The sequence below is a fragment of the Moschus berezovskii genome, chromosome 4, assembly GCF_049115385.1.
Source record: "Moschus berezovskii isolate FMDL1 chromosome 4, NW_MosBer_1.0, whole genome shotgun sequence".
NCBI classification, from domain to species: domain Eukaryota; kingdom Metazoa; phylum Chordata; class Mammalia; order Artiodactyla; family Moschidae; genus Moschus; species Moschus berezovskii.
The window spans coordinates 102,690,340-102,708,658 of NC_142463.1; the positions used below are offsets into that span (position 1 = coordinate 102,690,340).

Here is an 18,319-nt window from a genome sequence, read left to right on the forward strand (position 1 = left end):
GCTCCTCTGAACTCTCACTGTTGCTGCCCTGCTCAGTGCCTTGCAGCCTCCCCTGTGCCCCGCCCTGAGGGCTCTCTCCCCAGGGCTCAGAGCTGGGGACTGGTCTGTGGTGGGCCTTCCCTCATCCGAAGGCTGCCCCTTCTTTCCCCCCAGCAGGTGGGGCTGGATGGGGCAGATGGAAATCTGGCCCACTGTCCATGAGGTTCCGCTGGGCCCAGTGTGGAAATGGACCCATGCAGAGCAACAGAGAGTCCTTCATACAGTGTGGCATTGTCTCCTTATGTGTGGAGTTTAAAGAATTACAGGTACCTTGAGCTCCTGACAGGTAAAAGACAGTAAAAAAAAAAAAGTAGTGAAAGACACCATCTACCCTCTGAACTGATCTACAAGGCCATGAAAGCATCACTTTGAATAATATGTGGGAGATGTGTTAGAAAAATGTAATGTTGGTGCGTGGACCCCACAGCCCCCCAGATCGCTATTGCAATATATCTTGTTGAGTGATGAATATGCTGCTGTATGTTTCAACTGTTCATGTCAGGCTGAAAGAAAAATATATTGAAAATAATTGTAAAATATTGAAATTTAGAAGTTGTTACACTCAACTATAATTTCTTGTCTCACATGTGGTAGACACATTCCTAATTACCGTGTGTAAGGTACACCTGTGTCAGATGCCACGTGTAGCGTGCAACATAAATTCCTGCCCGACGAGCCTGGGTACCTCTGCCACAGCCCTGAGAACGTCTGAACACCGCAGAGAGGCGTGGACCCTGTGGGTGCCCGTGTCCTGCTGGACTGGCTTCTGACGTGAGGGCCTGAAGTGCCCTGACCCCCGAGTGGTGACCTGAAGAGGCTCATCCTGAGGTAGAGAGTGTTGCTGTGTCCCCCTCCGGAAGAACCCGAGCCCCTGGACTACTCGGGGCTCTTCAGCCAGTTTTGGGCCCTGGAACATGGAGGTTAGGGGCCCTGCTGAGGTGTGGGGGGGCCCCGAACTGCGCCCCAGGCAGGCTGGACTGAGGTCTGAGATCTGTCACAGGCGACACCTCACTGGCCCTCTTGGGGGCCCAGCTCTGCTCCCCCTCAACTTCTCCTGCTATCAGGCTGCCGTTAGGTCAGCTCTCCGGGGCAGGGGTTGGGGGAGAGCCGGGCCCGGCTTGGCTCTGCTGCCTCCAGAGGTGTGGGGGTAAGCTTGGGAGTCCCTGCCTCCTGCCTGGGTGGCTGGGTGCTGAGCAGGGGGGAAGGGAAAGAAAGGCCTCTTGTCTGAATGGAATGTGAGGGTGCAGCTCTGCTTCTTGGTCCCCAGATCTGAGTGGATAAACGGAAGACCGGGCTGCTTCTCTTGTTCTTCCATTACCCACAGGCTGCCTTTCCAGTGGGCCTCAGTGGTGGGAGCGCCTGGCTCTGGTGCGCTGGGACCCTCTCATCCTGGCCTCCCACGCCCTTGCTCTCCGAGGGGCGCCCCGCTCTGCTCATGGTCTCCCTCCCCCGGCCCCTCACCCTTCTTTGCCCGTGAGGCCCGTCTGGAGCAGGCCCATCAGTGCCCCTTGCTTAGGGATGGAGGCAGTGTCACGCGGGGATCCACAGCCATCCTTTCCTCTCCTGTTCCTGTACCGCTCAGCAGGGAGATGACACCTCACCTCTGTACTGGGGTCCCCAGGAGGACCACCCCACAGCTCTGATTTACTGCAGGAAGAGGACACACAGCCCCTACAATGCAAACCAAAGGGGAAAGGAATGGGGACCAGATCTGGCGGAAGTGGACCCAGGCTTCCAGCTTCCCAGAGTTGCATGGGACAGTGGCTCCTGCAGCTGCGAGTTGTGACCACACGTGTGGACTGTGGTCTGCCAGGGAGGCTCTGTAGAGACTCGGCAGTGGGGCTTTAATGAGGGCTGCTCACATCAGCTTCCTCTGTGTAGGACACCCCCAGGTTCCAGACGCCCAGCCCCAGGAGTTGAGGTGTGTGACTGCTGGGTGAGGAAGCACATGGCTTTTTCGGAGTGCTCCAGTGCAGTGAGCCACCCTGTTCATGGAGTGGTGGGCACCTTTCCCCAATCCAAGGGCCCAAGGCCAGCTCTGCAAGCAGACCTCTCCAAGGGGAGCAGTTTGGGACCTGCTGTCACCCAGGGTGGGTGTGTCAGTCCATCCTGGGCTCTGGACTGGCCTGTGGAGTGTGGCTACTCACGCCTGGGGTTGGGGGCTGTGCCGCTTCTGCCCGAACCTTCTTGGAGTCCTGAGGCTGCCAGGGAAGGGGCCGCGCTACCACTGAGGCAAGAGGTGGGGAGGACAAGGGCGCAGCAGCCCCTCTAGCCAGGTGGGGGAAGGGTCCTCCTGGGTGGGCCCCAGGCCCCAGGGATTTGCCAGCTTCCCGCTGCCACGCACGTCACCCCAGGCAGGACCATCAGAACTGCTCAGCTCAAGTTGCTGGCAGTCAGAACCAGGAGCTAAAAGTGTGGTTTTAAGCCACTCTGTTTGAGGCGGTTGCTCCTTAGCAGTCGCTGACCTGTGTGGGGTCCTCGTGGCTCTTACCCCGGCTTCGGCTCCCCCAGAGCCGCGGTCTGTGTCCTGCCACGCGTCCCTCGGTCTCGATGCTCTCGTGGCCACGCCCCTCTGTGGCTGCCCCCGTCCTGCCTTGCACCTGCCTTCTTGCCTTGCTCCGGCCCCTCAGTGCCCCGTGTGGCCAGCAGCGCCTCTGCCGGCGCCCTGCTCCTCTCTGTCTTCCCTCACTCTCGCCGCCCCCCTGAGGCTCACCCTTGCCCCTCCTGAAATGCTTTCCTCCCTCCTCTCTGCCTCCTGGAACGCCTGACACCGTGAGGGGCCCTGAGAAGCCTCCGTAGTCCTTGGTCTTCCATGGTGCGGTGTCCCCCGAGGCCCTCCAGGCACACCTGTGACTGTGTTAGTTACTTGATGTCCACACTCAGGCTTCAGAAGCGCTGGCAGTGCCATCTCTTGGCCAGATGAATTCTACCAGGGCACAGGCCATGCCGCTTTCTCCACTTGGAGCCCCAGCCAGGTTCCTCGCAGGATGCTGTGCACCCAGGAGGTACCTCATCTTACATGTAACATCCTGATTCTGCACTCGGTCCTCAGCTTAGGACGGTGTGCAGGGCTGACGCACAGGAAGCACTGTGCTGCGGTTCATACTCACGTGCGGATGCGTTTTTGAGACCATCCTAGATTTTAGGATATAAGGCGTGAAAAATCCTTAAATTTCTTTTATTTTTTTCCCGTATCATCTCTTGCTCTTGTGAAATAGGCTACTTGGCCAGTATTTGGGTAAATCAAGTGTTCGGATAGGAGTGGACTGTCCTTCCAGTTACAGCACAGTTCTGTTGGGTGGGTGACTGGGCTGCTCTGGGGCCTGGGTGCCCAGCACCAGTACCAGCACCCCCAAGTGGCTACGGTGGGGCTGTTGCATTGGGGGGGGGGGTTGACACAGTGAGACTGAGTGCCAAGTTGAGTCATCCATCATTGTCAGTTATCAATACCAGGGAAGTGCCATCCCCCTGCGCCTGGCGGGCGAGTGTAACTGTTATAAATGGTGCTGGTCATTTTTGCTTCGCCCGAGCTTGTGTCAGGAGCCCTTGGCTCAGAGTGGCAGTGCATTCTTCCAGGTGTTTTCAGTTTTAGAAACCTAGGAACGGGATAAGCAGAGCCACTCTGTTTTCCTTTTCATCAGAAGCAAGTGTCCTTTTTTGAGCTTGGGTCTCCTCTGACCTGTGGCTCCCACTGCTCCCCTCTTGGCCTCATCCAGCCTGTGTACGTGTTTGGTGTGTAGGCCTGTCACCTCCACATTTCACAGCCACCTCCTGGGGAACATTATTGTCCGTGGACCAGAGACTGCTCCTAGCCATCTGCCCACCCCACCCCATGTCCTCTTCCTGGGCCCCAGGGGAGGGCTCTCTAGATGGCTAACGGCTTTGTTCACCCCGCCTGCCTGCCAGGGACCAGCAGTGGCTTGGCGAGAGCCACCAAGGGCTGTAAAACTGCAGGAGCCCTCCAAGAAGGCACCATGTCCCTAAAAAGCTTCAGGAACTGGGGAGAGGGTGGGGTTTAGGGTGCCTTGACAGTGGGTTAGAAATCCTACACCCAGTCCAAAGGCAGACAAGTAGAAACCTTATTCAAGGGGAAAAAATCTGCTGGCGTCTCCATACAGTATCTTGGTAGTAATAAACGCACCAGGGCAGATTTACTGGTGTAGGAGTTTTAACTGTAGTACTGTGGAATGGTAGGTTATTTTGTGTTCAAGAGCTACATTTATCACAAAAATGATGATATACAAATCACTTCCATATCACAAAATGTTCTTGGTCAAAATTGGCTTGAGGAAAGTGATATCTTTGAGTAAACAGTATATGACGACCATATCTTAAAATGATAGATCACCTAATTTTGTTCTGATGGAGGTTTTTGCTGCAACAAACATCTGTCATTGAAATACCAATTCAGAGATATGGAAGCCAAATTGTAGAGGTTTTCTCAGATTTGTCAGTCCTAACTTAAGAATGCTACTGTTCCACACAGTAGCTTTTCCAAGATATTAAGCAGCATGGCACTTTAAGGCATACTGAAGCAAAATAAACAATTTAGAGACACAGACTCCTGCTTTAAATGCAAACCAACTATATTTAAAAGCATAGCAGTCAGGAATGGGCTGAGAAACCCTGGCTCTTGTTACATATAGACATCACCTTAAGCTTGCTTTAAGTTTAGATTTTGAATCCAAGAGGTGAAACTGGGCATTGTGTATCCTCTGGGTTTCTTGCTTCACTTCGTGTGTCTTTTTGAACTGTGATTATAATGTTATTTCCACAATTTGAAGTACTATTTTGGTGCTGTCCTGGCAGGAAGTAGGGTTTACAAATCAGGACAATAGTAATGTCCTGGGGCTTTGGGGCTCCTTTTTCTTGGTATTCTTGTTAGGGGGTCTCACTAAGGGACCTCTGCACAGGACAGATGTCCTGGGGTTTGAAAGGCAGGGAAGAATCAGATATTTCCAAGGAGTACACCAAAGAACATTTACTGTTCTCCTCTAAGTTAAAAAAAAAAAAAAAAGATCTTAGTCCAAAACTTGACTATATGATAGTTTTTTAAAAAAACTATAAAACTTTTGAGATGCTTGGGAGAAATTCTAGAAATTTGCCATTGGTGACAATTCTTACAGACGGTTAAAGAAAGTCAAGTCTTTTTTTTAAAGTCTGCTGTAACCTTAGCTTCCTGGGGGGTGGTTGCATTGGTTCCACTGGTTCCATTGCAGGTCTGGAGGAGATGGGGCGGGGGGCTGGCTGGCTCTCCCGCCCGCCTCTGCCAGCTCTCCATCCCGCCTCCTGCCTCCTGCCTGAATCCACCAGCTGTGCCTTGCTGTGCGCTCTCTCAGAGGACTGCCTTCTCCCTTGCAGAGCTGCAGCAGCCCCACCTAGCACTCTTCATAGTCTGTTGATCAGATTAGATCCCTGGAATCCACGTTTTCAGTGTGTTCCGCCGTTACTTGCATAGAAACTGTCCTCGGTGTTTCACAGGTGGTCTCTGACTTGGAGCTCTGTACTGCACTGTTATGTGTGAGATGGGCCTGGGTGTGTCCTCTAGCTCGTGCGCTCAGAGTGAGATCGGAGCGTCAGAGTCAGGCTGCTGGGCCCGACTCCAGCTCTTGCCACTCGGCAGCTCTGGCAGGTGACACTCCGCTTGCCGTGCCGGGCTCAGATGTGGTGGGGTCACAGACACAGGGCTCAGTCGTGGTGATGCGTGGTCCTCGTGGTGGGGTGTGAGAGCGGGGCTGCTAGTTGTAGTCCCCAGCCTGGTTGGTGTTAGACGGTGGATGGCTCAAGGAGACCCAGCCCAGATTTGCCCTGAGTCAGCAGCCTGACTCAGAGGTCTAAGTAATAACTAGCTAACTCGTCCAGGTCAACAGCTACCTTCCAGTCTGGCTGAGTCCTTGAGCCGCTCCCATCAGGCGTGATGAAAGCCTCATCCTCCTGTGCGCTTTCCTGAGTCAGGTCTGTGCTACCTTCCTGCCCCCTGCAGTCTCAGCCCCAGAAGAAGCGTCATTTTAGCCCGAGAGCTGACAACTTTGGGTCATGGAGACATTGAGGAGACACTCGTCTGCTTGCTGGCCCCACCTGCACTGGGGGAAGGGATGGGAGGGACCGAAGACCGTGTTTAGAGAAGTGTTTCTGGTTCAGCCTGAAGGCGTGCTCTGTCCTGGGCAGCACGGCTGTGCACACGCCAGGTGCCACGGGAGGACCTGTTCTTGACAGAGAGCAGTTGTCCTCCGAAGCATCCCGACTGAGCTGTGTTCACAGGTTGTAAGTTGCTTTTTGCTTTAAAAGACAAAAAGAACACTTGTGGGTTTTTCACACAAACACGTGTGGGTTTTTTCCCCTGCAGTCGTATCATGAGGATGTCGTTTCACTCCTTGCCTGCTTAAACAGGGCTCGCTGTCGCTGCTGAGTGTAGACTGAGCTCAGAGCTAGAGAGCTGGCGTGCTTCCGCTTTCTTCGAGGGGCGTTTTCCTTTCTCTTCACCAAGCTGTTTGCCCCGCAGCCGCAGCTCCCTTCACACGCCCACACGCTGGTGCTGGTGGGCCGTCCTGTCCTGTGTTCCTTCTGCTGTGTTGCCCTGGGTCTTGTCATTAACTCATAATCAGACCTGAGTCCAAATAGAATAAGAATTAAAGGCTTTGAGTAGGGACAAAGGGCTGCCGTGTTCCTTCATACTCTGAGCGAAGGTTTTTGTTTGGAAAGCACCCGTCAAACACCCCTGTTGCCCTGATTTTGTTGGTGCGGTGTTCTGGAAGTCTGGGCACCTGTGGTCTCAGGCAGGTGGTCAGAGGTGGAGGCTCCGACAGCTCGCTGAGGTGAGGCACTTGAAGCCACCAGGTGTTGTGAAGCTCCGGGCCCACCCCCCGCCTCCTCCCAGGGTTTCCTCACATTCTGGGGCATCGGGACAGGGACCTGCGAAGTCTGTTTTCAAACCAGGTTATTTTGTGAAATATCGTAGTGAACTTACCAAAAGTGGTGAAGCTGATGAAGTGAAATAGAAATACTGCAGTGAAACTTACTTTAGTGCAACATAATGAGTTCTGTTTTTCGTATCTGGCAGATATTGCCCACTAAATCTAATCTGCAATGCTGAAAATTATGCCACTTTTTATGATTTGTTTAATTTTGACGGAAGAAAATTGACTATTCATCAATTCTTGACCTGCGAGTATTGAGGGGAAAATTTAGTTAATAAGAATTTTCATGAGGTGTAAATTTAAATGTATGAGGACTCTGCTTCTCCTGTAATGTTATAGACATTAATTTAAAAATTCTATAAGAGCCTGAGGGCCTAGGGGCGTCTGAAGAACAGAAAGTGGAGGCAGGTAAGGTTAACTGTTAGCCAAGGTCTGTTCCTGTCACACGGGAAGATGTTTGTGTTTACTGCCCGTCCTTGGCTATGTGTGGCTGCATGTAATTAGAGTGTCACTCGTGTTATAATTTCTTTGCCTGTGAAATGATTTCTGCGTACTCAGGGGTAACAAGTCACCTGGAAATCAGGTCATGCTGTTAGCGTGTGCAGTACACTTTATGGAAAGTTTTCTCTTGGTTCCCCTGTCTGCAGTTCAAAGGGGCTTTAAAGAAGGCATAAAAAATGAAGGATCCTAATATTGAAGTTGGAAAATGTGAGTGAATGACATTCTTTACACACCTCAACTGTCAACGTTTCTAATCAAATCACCCGGCCTTCTTCCTTCTTAAATAGTACATGCAATCTTTCCTGTAATAAACACCCCTACGTCTAATGAGAGGGCGACTGAACTGAAGGCAGCTTCAAATGTATAAATTCATTATAATTGAACAACCTAATCTCAGGGCAAAGATGCCTGCTAGTTCAGTCTCTTAAACTTCACACAGCTTGGGTGTTTTATGAAAAATGTTACACGTTTTGTTTACAACGTATTGCTGCTGTTTGAAGTATTGTATGTTCCTGTAGTACATAAGATGGGGCCGCATAATGGAGGAAGAATCAAGGAGGCAATCTTTCATTTTGTTCTTGTATGAAAAATTCAAAAGACTGAAAACTCACCCAGAGAAATTTTGCAAGCATATTATTTTCCAATGTTTCGATCAATTTGTCTGTCAACCATGCTGAGAGGTGGAAAGGGCCAGCAAAAGCAATTTAGCTTGTGAGGTCCAAAATAGAAATGTTTTAGGGAACCTTGTCACATGTTATTTCTTTATATTAGAACCGCTGTGTGTTTTATTTGCTGGTCATATTATGAAGAGAAATTGATATCAATCATCTAAGTAAGCTATGAATATCTGATATAAATATTACGGTTACACAGATACACCAGAACAAACTATAAATTAACCTCTTAATGCATGCAAAAACCTTGTGTGACAACAGACTCTTGTTTTAGATTTTTCCATTTAACAATTCATGGTGGATTTTAAATGATTGTACCCAAGTGACACTCGGTGGAAACATCTTGCATATGAACATTACTGACCCTGCCAGTGCTTTAATTAAGCTATAATCTTCCCTACAGTAAGTACATCTGGGGTTGATAAATGTATCCAAACCATGCTTCCAGTCTGAGTGGTTTTTTGCTTTTTTTTTTTAAGTTGGTGCAGATATCAGAGTTTGAAAGAACATTCATTTAACTTCCAGTTAAATTTTTAGTTGGGATTTGTTTAGATCAAGTTATGTTAGGAGTGGTGTTAATACTAAGGTGAACATACAGTTTCACTAAAACTTTGTCGTGAAGAACCTATAATTTCATAATATATGTACTCACATTTCTCCTTCAAATCTTAGAGGAACACATTAGGGTTATTTTTCAGAAAATGTATAATTCAAGGAAATTAAATCAGTTGGTTTAATTGGTCAGGTCAGTCAACATCATCTTCCTGTAATAACCTTACTTGGAAGTCCTGGATGTGTCTTCTGGGAGGCTGACTACTGTTCACATGTCATTATTCTCTGAAACCTTGTTATTTCTTCCCAGTTTCTCAGAAAGTAAAACTAAGTATAGTAGTTGAGTATACTGGATGCTGATTAATAGAAATAAACTGTGACAAGTAAATCTTTCAGCTTGGCATCAGTATTAATATTCTGTGAAACCATGTATTTTATATGAAAAAGTGTTTTGAAATGCAATTTTCAATTAATTATGATTTGGAATACAGACTGCCCTCAAATAGTCCTCACACAGTGTGACTGAGATGGCTGCTTTTTTCAGTGAATGTTGGGTACTTGATTTGTATTCATCTAAATGATGCACCGACATTTCTCTCATTTTAATCCCTCTTTAATGGGTGTTTAGACTCTCCTTAGGTTTTATTTGGCCTTTGTTTGCTTTGGAGCTGTTTGAAGCAACAATTACTGTGACTATCTTTATATAGACATCTTTTTGTACTTTGTATAAGTCTGTGTAGAATTTTCTGAGCAGTAGCACTAAAAAGTTCAGTTCAGTTGCTCAGTCGTGTCCGACTCTTTGCAACCCCATGAATCACAGCACGCAAGGCCTCCCTGTCCATCACCAACTCCCGGAGTTCACTCAAACTCATGTCCATCAAGTCGGTGATGCCATCCAGCCATCTCATTCTCTGTTGTCCCCTTCTCCTCCCGCCCCCAACCTTTCCCAGCATCAGAGTCTTTTCCAGTGAGTCAACTCGTCGCATGAGGTGGCCAAAGTATTGCAGTTTCAGCTTTAGCATCAGTCCTTCCAGTGAACACCCAGGATTGATCTACTTTAGAATGGACTGGTTGGATCTCCTTGCAGAACAAGGGACTCTCAAGAGTCTTCTCCAACACCACAGTTCAAAAGCATCAATTCTTCGGTGATCAGTTTTCTTCACAGTCCAACTCTCACATCCATACATGACCATGGGAAAAACCAAAGCCTTGACTAGACAGACTTTGGTTGGCAAAGTAATGTCTCTGCTTTTTAATATACTATCAAGGCTGGTCATAACTTTCCCTCCAAGGAGCATGTGTCTTTTAATTTCATGGCTGCAATCAGCATCTGCAGTGATTTTGAAGCCCCCAAAAATAAAGTCTGACACTGTTTCCACTGTTTTCCCATCTATTTCCCATGAAGTGATGGGACCAGATGCCATGATCTTTGTTTTCTGAATGTTGAGCTTCAAGCCAACCTTTTCACTCTCCTCTTTCACTTTCATCAAGAGGCTTTTGAGTTCCTCTTCACTTTCTGCCATAAGGGTAGTGTCATCTGCATATCTGAGGTTATTGATATTTCTCCCGGCAATCTTGATTCCAGCTTGTGCTTCTTCCAGCCCAGCGTTCCTCATGATGTACTCTGCATACAAGTTAAATAAGCAAGATGACAATATACAGCCTTGACGTACTCCTTTTCCTATTTAGAACCAGTCTGTTGTTCCATGTCCAGTTCTAACTGTTGCTTCCTGACCTGCATACAGGTTTCTCAAGAGGCAGATCAGGTGTTCTGGTATTCCCATCTCTTTCAGAATTTTCCACAGTTTATTGTGATCCACACAGTCAAAGGCTTTGGCATAGTCAATGAAGTAGAAATAGATGTTTTTCTGGAACTCTCTTGCTTTCTCCATGATCCAGCAGATGTTGGCAATTTGATCTGTGGTTCATCTGCCTTTTCTAAAACCAACTTGAACATCTGGGAGTTCACGGTTCACATATTGCTGAAGCCTGGCTTGGAGAATTTTGAGCATGACTTTACTAGCGTGTGAAATGAGTGCAATTGTACGGTAGTTTGAGCATTCTTTGGCATTCCCTTTCTTTGGGATTGGAATGAAGACTGACCTTTTCCAGTCCTGTGGGCACTGCTGAGTTTTCCAAATTTGCTGGCATATTGAGTGCAGCACTTTCACAGCATCATCATTCAAGATTTGAAATACCTCAACTGGAATTCCATCACCTCCACTAGCTTTGTAGTGATGCTTTCTAAGGCCCACTTGACTTCACATTTCAAGATGTCTGGCTCTAGGTCAGTGATCACATTATCGTGACTATCTTGGTCGTGAAGATCTTTTTGTACAGTTCTTCTGTGTATTCTTGCCACCTCTTCTTAATATCTTCTGCTTCTGTTAGGTCCATACCATTTCTGTCCTTTATCGAGCCCATCTTTGCATGAAATGTTCCCTTGGAATCTCTAATTTTCTTGAAGAGATCTCTTGTTTTTCCTATTCTGTTGTTTTCCTCTGTTTCTTTGCATTGATCGCTGAGGAAGGCTTTCTTATCTCTCCTTGCTATTCTTTGGAACTCTGCATTCAGATGCTTATATCTTTCCTTTTCTCCTTTGCTTTTCACTTCTCTTCTTTTCACAGCTATTTGTAAGGCCTCCTCAGGCAGCCATTTTGCTTTTTTGCATTTCTTTTCCATGGGGATGGTCTTGGATAAGTTCAGTTCAGTTCAGTCGCTCAGTCGTGTCTGACTCTCCGCGACCCCATGAATCACAGCACTCCAGGCCTCCCTGTCCATCACCAATGGGTTACATTCAGTTAAGTTAGATCTCTTCAAATTGCTTCACTATTTAAATTTTCATATTGTAATTGAGTATGATTGAACATCTTCCCTTATGTTTATTGGTCATTTGTATTTCCTTAGTGAAATGTTTGCTTATTTTTCTAGTGGGTTGTTTGTTGTCTTTATCTTTCTGATATTGCATATTAAAAACTGCCATTTCTATTTTGGTACTTTTATGGATTTTTCAAAGAGAGATTTAATTTTTTTATATAGTCAGACTTTAACTTATTTTGGAAAAATTTTCAGTTTTCAGAAAAGCTGCAGAGATAGCACATAGAGTTCTAACACAGTGTTCACCCAGTTTCTTCTGATAACAGCGTATGTAACCGTGGCACATTTGTCAAAACTATTGACTAGAAATTAACACTGGGTTTACACTAGTATAATTGCAGTCAGATTTTCAAATCTTTCTGTATGGTTTCTAATTCTTAATAAAGGATTTGTTTACATTTATGATACATGGATACACACACATGTATATATTGGTTGCCATCCATGCTTATTTTCTGTTGCTTTCTTGGTTTCATTTTCACAAATTTTTTAAAGGTTTCGTTGAAACTCATCTTTATTTTCATCCAAATTGTTAAACAAGTTTTTTGAATTGCTCTACTTTTGGCTATACATGTTTTTTATTTTTATTTTTTTGAGTTTATTTATTTTTATTTTTCTTTTTATTGGAGGCTAATTATTTTACAATATTATATTGGTTGGTTTTGCCATACATTGACATGAATCCGCCCCAAGTGTACATGAGTTCCCCCTCCCGAACCCCCCTCCCACCTCCCTCCTCCTTTTATCCTCCCTCTGGGTCATCCCCGCATACCAGCCCCGAGCATCCTGTAACATGCATCGACCCTGGACTGGCGATTCGTTTCACGTATGATAATATACATGTTTCAGTGCCATTCTCCCAAACCATCCCACCCTCACCCTCTCCCACAGAGTCCCAAAGACTGTTTTATACATCTGTGTCTCTTTTGCTGTCTTGTATACAGGGTTATCATTGCATCTTTCTAAATTCCATATGTATGCATTAGTATGTTGTATTGGTGTTTTACTTTCTGGCTTACTTCACTCTGTATAATAGGCTCTAGTTTCATCCACCTCATTAGAACTGGTTCAGATGCATTCTTTTTAATGGCTGAGTAATACTCCATTGTGTATATGTACCAAAGCTTTCTTATCCATTTGTCTGCAGATGGACATCTAGGTTGCTTCCATGTCCTGGCTATTATTAACAGTGCTGCAATGAACATTGGAGTACACGTGTCTCTTTCAATTCTGGTTTCCTCAGTGTGTATGCCCAGGAGTGCGATTGCTGAATCATATGGCAGTTCTATTTCCAGTTTTTTGAGGAATCTCCACACTGTTCTCCATAGTGGCTGTACTAGTTTGCATTCCCACCAACAGTGTAAGAGGGTTCCCTTCTCTCCACACCCTCTCCAGCATTTATTGCATGTAGACTTTTGGATAGCAGCCATTCTGACTGGTGTGAAATGGTATCTCATTGTGGTTTTGATTTGCATTTCTCTGCTTATGAGTGCTATACATGTTTTACAAAGATTAAGAAGAAAAAACTGCATGCTGTTTTGTAGTTTATTGTCTAATCCTTGACCATATTATTTTTTACAGTACCTGATAAATGCATATTTTAAGAGTATAAAATCTACTTTTAAATTTATTATAATAAAAATTATTGCCAGACCATTAGATTGAGACTGTTTTCTTTGGATCCATACTAGGTGGTTTTATAATTTTGATAGTTAAATTTTCTTATCTTTAAGCAATCCTAAGTCATTTTGAAGGAGGCAAAAAGTTCTAGCCCATTCCTATACTTAGTTTTGCAGTGGCATACCAAGAGCAAAATGTCATGTGACCCCAACAAGTAAGTAAAGCAAGCATTCCCTGAAGTCTTGGGATTGATTGAATTTGTAAGTGATAATCTGTCCCCTGTGATAGTTATTTATTTGTGACTATTATCTTCACTTAGAGAATTCACGTGCTAAAGTTTTAGCAAATAGTTTGAAATTGCTTCTTGACCCATGGTGGGGACAATATCACTTTAAAAGACCTTTTAGAGTACATAAAGACACTTTCATGGGTTAGGCATGTGAAAATCATGCTGCTCTCAGTGAGAACCATTGCTGAGGTTTGGCCTGTTCTGGGCAGCCTCCCTACTGTAAGGGGGTGGTTCATTCATGACTGTCTTTCCTACCAGCTTACTGAAGTACAAGTGATGTACTGTAAGGTATTTAAAATATGCAGTGTATGACTTGATATATGAATACATATGCATCATGAGAGTATTCCACTCTCTATTAGCACATCCTTCAGCTCATGTATTTAGCTATGTGTTTGTGTGAGAGAACATTTAAGTTCTACTCCAGCAAATTTCAGATATATAAGTGCTGGCAACTATAGTCACCATGAGATCCTCAGACCTTATTCATAAAATAACTTCAAGTGTAATAGGCAGGCAGGCTTTATCTTTATCTTGTTCATTTCACTTAGTGTAAGGCCTTCCAGGTTCAACCGTGTTGTGGCAAATGTCAGGATTTCCTTCTTTTTTCCTGTTATTGTATATAAAAATAATATTCCACTGCATTCATATATATATATACACACACACACACACACACACACACACACACACACACACATTCTGCCTGCTTATCCCTTATTGGACATTTAGGTTGTTTCCATGTCTTGGCTGTTGTGAATAATGGAGCAGCAAACAGGGAGTACCGGTGTGACTTCGATGATTCCATTTCCTCTGGTTATGTACTCAGAAGTGGAGTTGCTGGATCATGTGGTAGCTCTCTCTTTTTCTTGAGGAACCCCCACACTGTTCTCCATGCCGGCTGTAACAGCTTACAGTCTCACCAGCTGTGCACGAGGGCTCCCTTTCTCCATACCTGTGCCAGCAATTGTTACCTCTTGTCTTTTTGGCGTCCTGGACATCCTAACAGCTATCAGGTGATAATGCATGGTGGTTTTGATTTACATTTCTCTGATGATTAGTGATGTTGACCATCTTCTCACAGATTTGTTGGCCATTTGTATGTCATCTTTGGAAAAGTCTATTTAGTTTCTTTGCCTCTTGTTAAACTGGTTATTTGGGTATTTTTTGTCTTGCTTTTTGCTGTTGTATGAGTGCCTTGGGTATTTTTCATCGTGACCTGTATTGGATGTGTGGTTTGCAAATATTCTCTTCCGCTCAGTAGGTTGCCTTTCCATTGTGTTGTTCCATTTGCTGTGCAGCTTTGTAGTTTGACGTAGTCCCGGTTGTTGATTGTGTGCATTTGGTGTCAGAAAGGCATTGCCTAGGCTGACATCGGAAGCTTACCACCTGTATTTTCTTCTTGGAATTTTATGGTTTCAGGTCTGATGTTAAAGTGTTTAATCCACTTTGAGTCGATTTTTGTATATGATGTAAGGTAGGGGTCCAGTTTTATTCTATTGCATATGGCTGTCCAGTTTTCTCAATCTCATTTCCTGGAGGGACTGTCTCTTCTCCACTGTAAATTATTGGCTCCATTGTTGAAAATCAATTGACCACATATGTATAGGTTTATTTCTGATTCTCTATTCAGTTTTTATACTGATACCATACTGTTTAGATTACTCTTGCTTTGTAATATAGTTTGAAATCCAGACATGTGATGCCTCTAGCTTTGTTCTTAAGATTGTGTTGGCTTTTTGGAATCTTTTGTGATTCTATGAAAATTTTAGAATGTTTTCTATTTCTGTGAAAAATACCATTAGATTTTTGAAAGGGATTGCATTGTATCAATAGATTGCTTTGGGTAGTATGGACATTTTAACAATACTAAATTTTCCGACTGATGAATACTGATACCTTTTCATCTGTATCTTTTCTTTTATTTCATTTCTCAGTGCCTTGTAGTTTTCAATGTATAGATCTTTGACCCCCTTGGTTAAGTGTATTCCTTGGTATTTTATTCTTTTTGATGATATTATAAATGGGATTTTTTTTTTCTTGAAATACAGAATTTTATTTAGAAACTGTTTAAAAGTAGAAAAAAACCCTGTCAAGAAAGACCAGGTGGAAAATGGGTTCCCAACAAAATGGAATTTTAGGGCAACAAAAGTCTGAAAGGCCACAAAAGAGAAATAGCACCACTGTTATTTGAACAATGGCTAGTTACTTGCATTTTTTGGCATTGTTAGTCACTGAATCTGGGTTTTCCTCTGAATTCCACACAGAGCATGCACTACACAACAATTTCATCATAAAACACCTGCTTGCTACACACATTTCAGGACAAGCTACCACCAGAAACAAATCAATACAAATACATCAGGGGCTGAACAATCTCAGTAGTGGGTGACACACATGTTGCAGAATTCTGCCAAACAAAGGAACTTAGTCGGCTGTGAGCAAAGCAAATGAGGGAGTTAAGGAATGAAGTATTTTAAATATTAATAATTAATTCAGACATGGTACTATATTTTCTGCAAAAGAAAATTAACATTTAGTAACACGCTAACATTTTTATCTCCAAAGAGATTAGTGCACTGGCAAAGTATTCCGATAACAGTGGAGGGCTGTGGACAGCAGGTACCGAAAACACCCAGCCTTGCAGATCCCAAGGGAGTGGTGGCCTTACTCCCTTTGCCAGAGGTTCAGAAAGAACTTGCAGTATGATCACCTGCCTGCTGAACTTCCACTCTAAGCAGCAGCAAATTTTAAGGAGCCAAAGAGGAGTCCCCAGAGGGCAAGGGGAACAGAGAAAAGGAACATGTTAAATGTAAACTTAAAAGACAGTAAAACGGGACACAGCCCCCATTCAAATCCCAGAGATGTGGGCAAGTCCCCAAAAGTAGTTGTTAGGTTTAAAAACTGGACACACCTCATTTCCAAAAAAAAAAAAACACACACACACAGAACACAGAATTAACACGGATAACTGGAAAAATCACCAGAGAAATGCTCAATGAAAATCAAGCTCTTTGACTCAGACGTCTCAGGCCTGAAACACACCCTCTATTCATCCAGGCAACAACGCCTCTTGCTTAGCAGGCATGCTATTGGTCAAGGACATCAAAATGGCTTACAAAATAACTTCAAATTTTGCTTTTGGGCCAACGTCTGGGCTTATGAGGATCAAGCAGTCCTGCGAAGGCTGGGAACAGCAGGTCCCAAAGGCTCCAGGTTCCAGCCCTTCCTTCCCAGACACAATGTCAAACACACATCTTATATTTTGAAATATGGAAGCATCTTTTAAATACTCTTAAGGCATTTATTTATTAAAACGTTCTCTGCCAAGATTTCACATTAACTTAAAATTCAAATCAGTCTCTACATTTCTCTACTGAGGTCTCCACCTTCTCCAACTATCAGTGCTACCAGCATCCACAAAGTGAGCCCCATGGTCAGCCTCTTTGTTCCCTGGGTGAACCAACTAGATGTTAATACTGCTCTGCTACAAGGTAAACGCTCCTAACTCAAACTTATTGGAAAAGGAGTGAAACTTCTGCAAAGTGCACTTTTAGAAGAGGTACTTTTTGCTTATGAAAAGAAACCAGTGAGTCCTCTAAGAATAATAAAAGGGAGTATTTTACAGTTAAGCACATGATTTGGAGTGAAGAATTCGGATGTTGCTCAGCTGGTTCAGGCTATTAATACTCTTCCTGTTCCTCCTGTGGGCCCCCTTCATCAGGTATCACGAAGCCTTCGTCTGTGGCGTAGAGAATGTCCACGATCCTCTGCAGCACAGGGTTGTTCTCCCCCTCGTTCTCCTGGCAAATCAACTCAATGTTCCTCAGCTTTCCAAAATAGAAGTCTCTCTCCTTCTCCAAGTCTTCAACAGTAAGCTTCAATACATTGACCTGCTGCATCAATTCAGCTGCTTCGTCATCTCCATTCCCTACACCAGGATTCTTCCGCACCACACCCGGGCCAGCCTTAGGGGTTGCAGTAGTTCTGTGTGTTGCAATGGGCCTCTGTGGAGCTGCACTGCTAGAGCTGAGAGGTTTCTTCGGTTTGTTCAGAGCGGGAGCAACAAGGGAGGGGGCCACTGCAGTTTCTTGACCTTGTCTGGCAGCTACAGGGTCATACTCTTTTCCATCATAGTTTGCATCAAAAAACTTCTTGAACCACTGAACGAATTCAAAATTGTCCTGAAACTTTCCTTTTACTAATTTGTCCACAGGAATTATTTTGTCAACACCCATCCTCTTAAAACCTGCTTGAAGTATTTTGAAGTTCTGGATGTATTCATGTTCTAGCTTAGCTTGGAATTTCACTTTCTTCAAGGCAATGGAGCCAGGGAACAACATGTCCATAAACTGACAATAGGCAGCCCCTGAGCACAACTGTTCGATTTTTGTCAGATTCAACTGCAGAAACTTATTGATCCAGGCCAACATGTCATGTCGACTGAGGTTATCACTGGTGACCAACGTTGAGTACACGTTCACTGCCATCTTCCGGCTCCGGTTCCGTCTTCGTCTCGTTCAAACCGCCTGACCCCGCCCGCCCGCTCGCGCGATGACCTCACACGCAACCCCCCCTTACGCGCCGACGTAAAGCTATAAATGGGATTTTTTTTTTTTAATTTCTCTTTCTCGTAGTTCATTGTTGATGTTTATAAATGCAGCTGATTTTTTAAATTGATTTTGTATCCTGAAACTTTACTGAAATCATTTATTCTCAGTTATTTGGTGGAATCTTTCTGATATCCTCTTCAAATAGAAAATTTTACATCTTCCTTTCTAATTTGGATATCCTTTATTTCTAGCTAATTACTCTTTCTAGAAGTTCCAGTACTATGTTGAATAAAAGGG

General features: G+C 44.7%; 2 protein-coding genes and 1 pseudogene across 10 annotated transcripts in view; 1 reads left to right on the forward strand and 2 right to left on the reverse strand.

Annotated features, from left to right (window-relative positions):
- The window catches only part of LOC129556737 (myomegalin-like), a 631,881-nt gene that overhangs the window by 344,182 nt on the left and 269,380 nt on the right, over positions 1-18,319 (reverse strand).
- The window catches only part of LOC129535562 (NBPF family member NBPF4-like), a 204,382-nt gene that overhangs the window by 84,109 nt on the left and 101,954 nt on the right, over positions 1-18,319 (forward strand). The gene's annotated exons all lie outside the window — the stretch shown is intronic.
- LOC148778143 (microtubule-associated protein RP/EB family member 1 pseudogene) lies at positions 16,886-18,005 on the reverse strand (annotated as a pseudogene).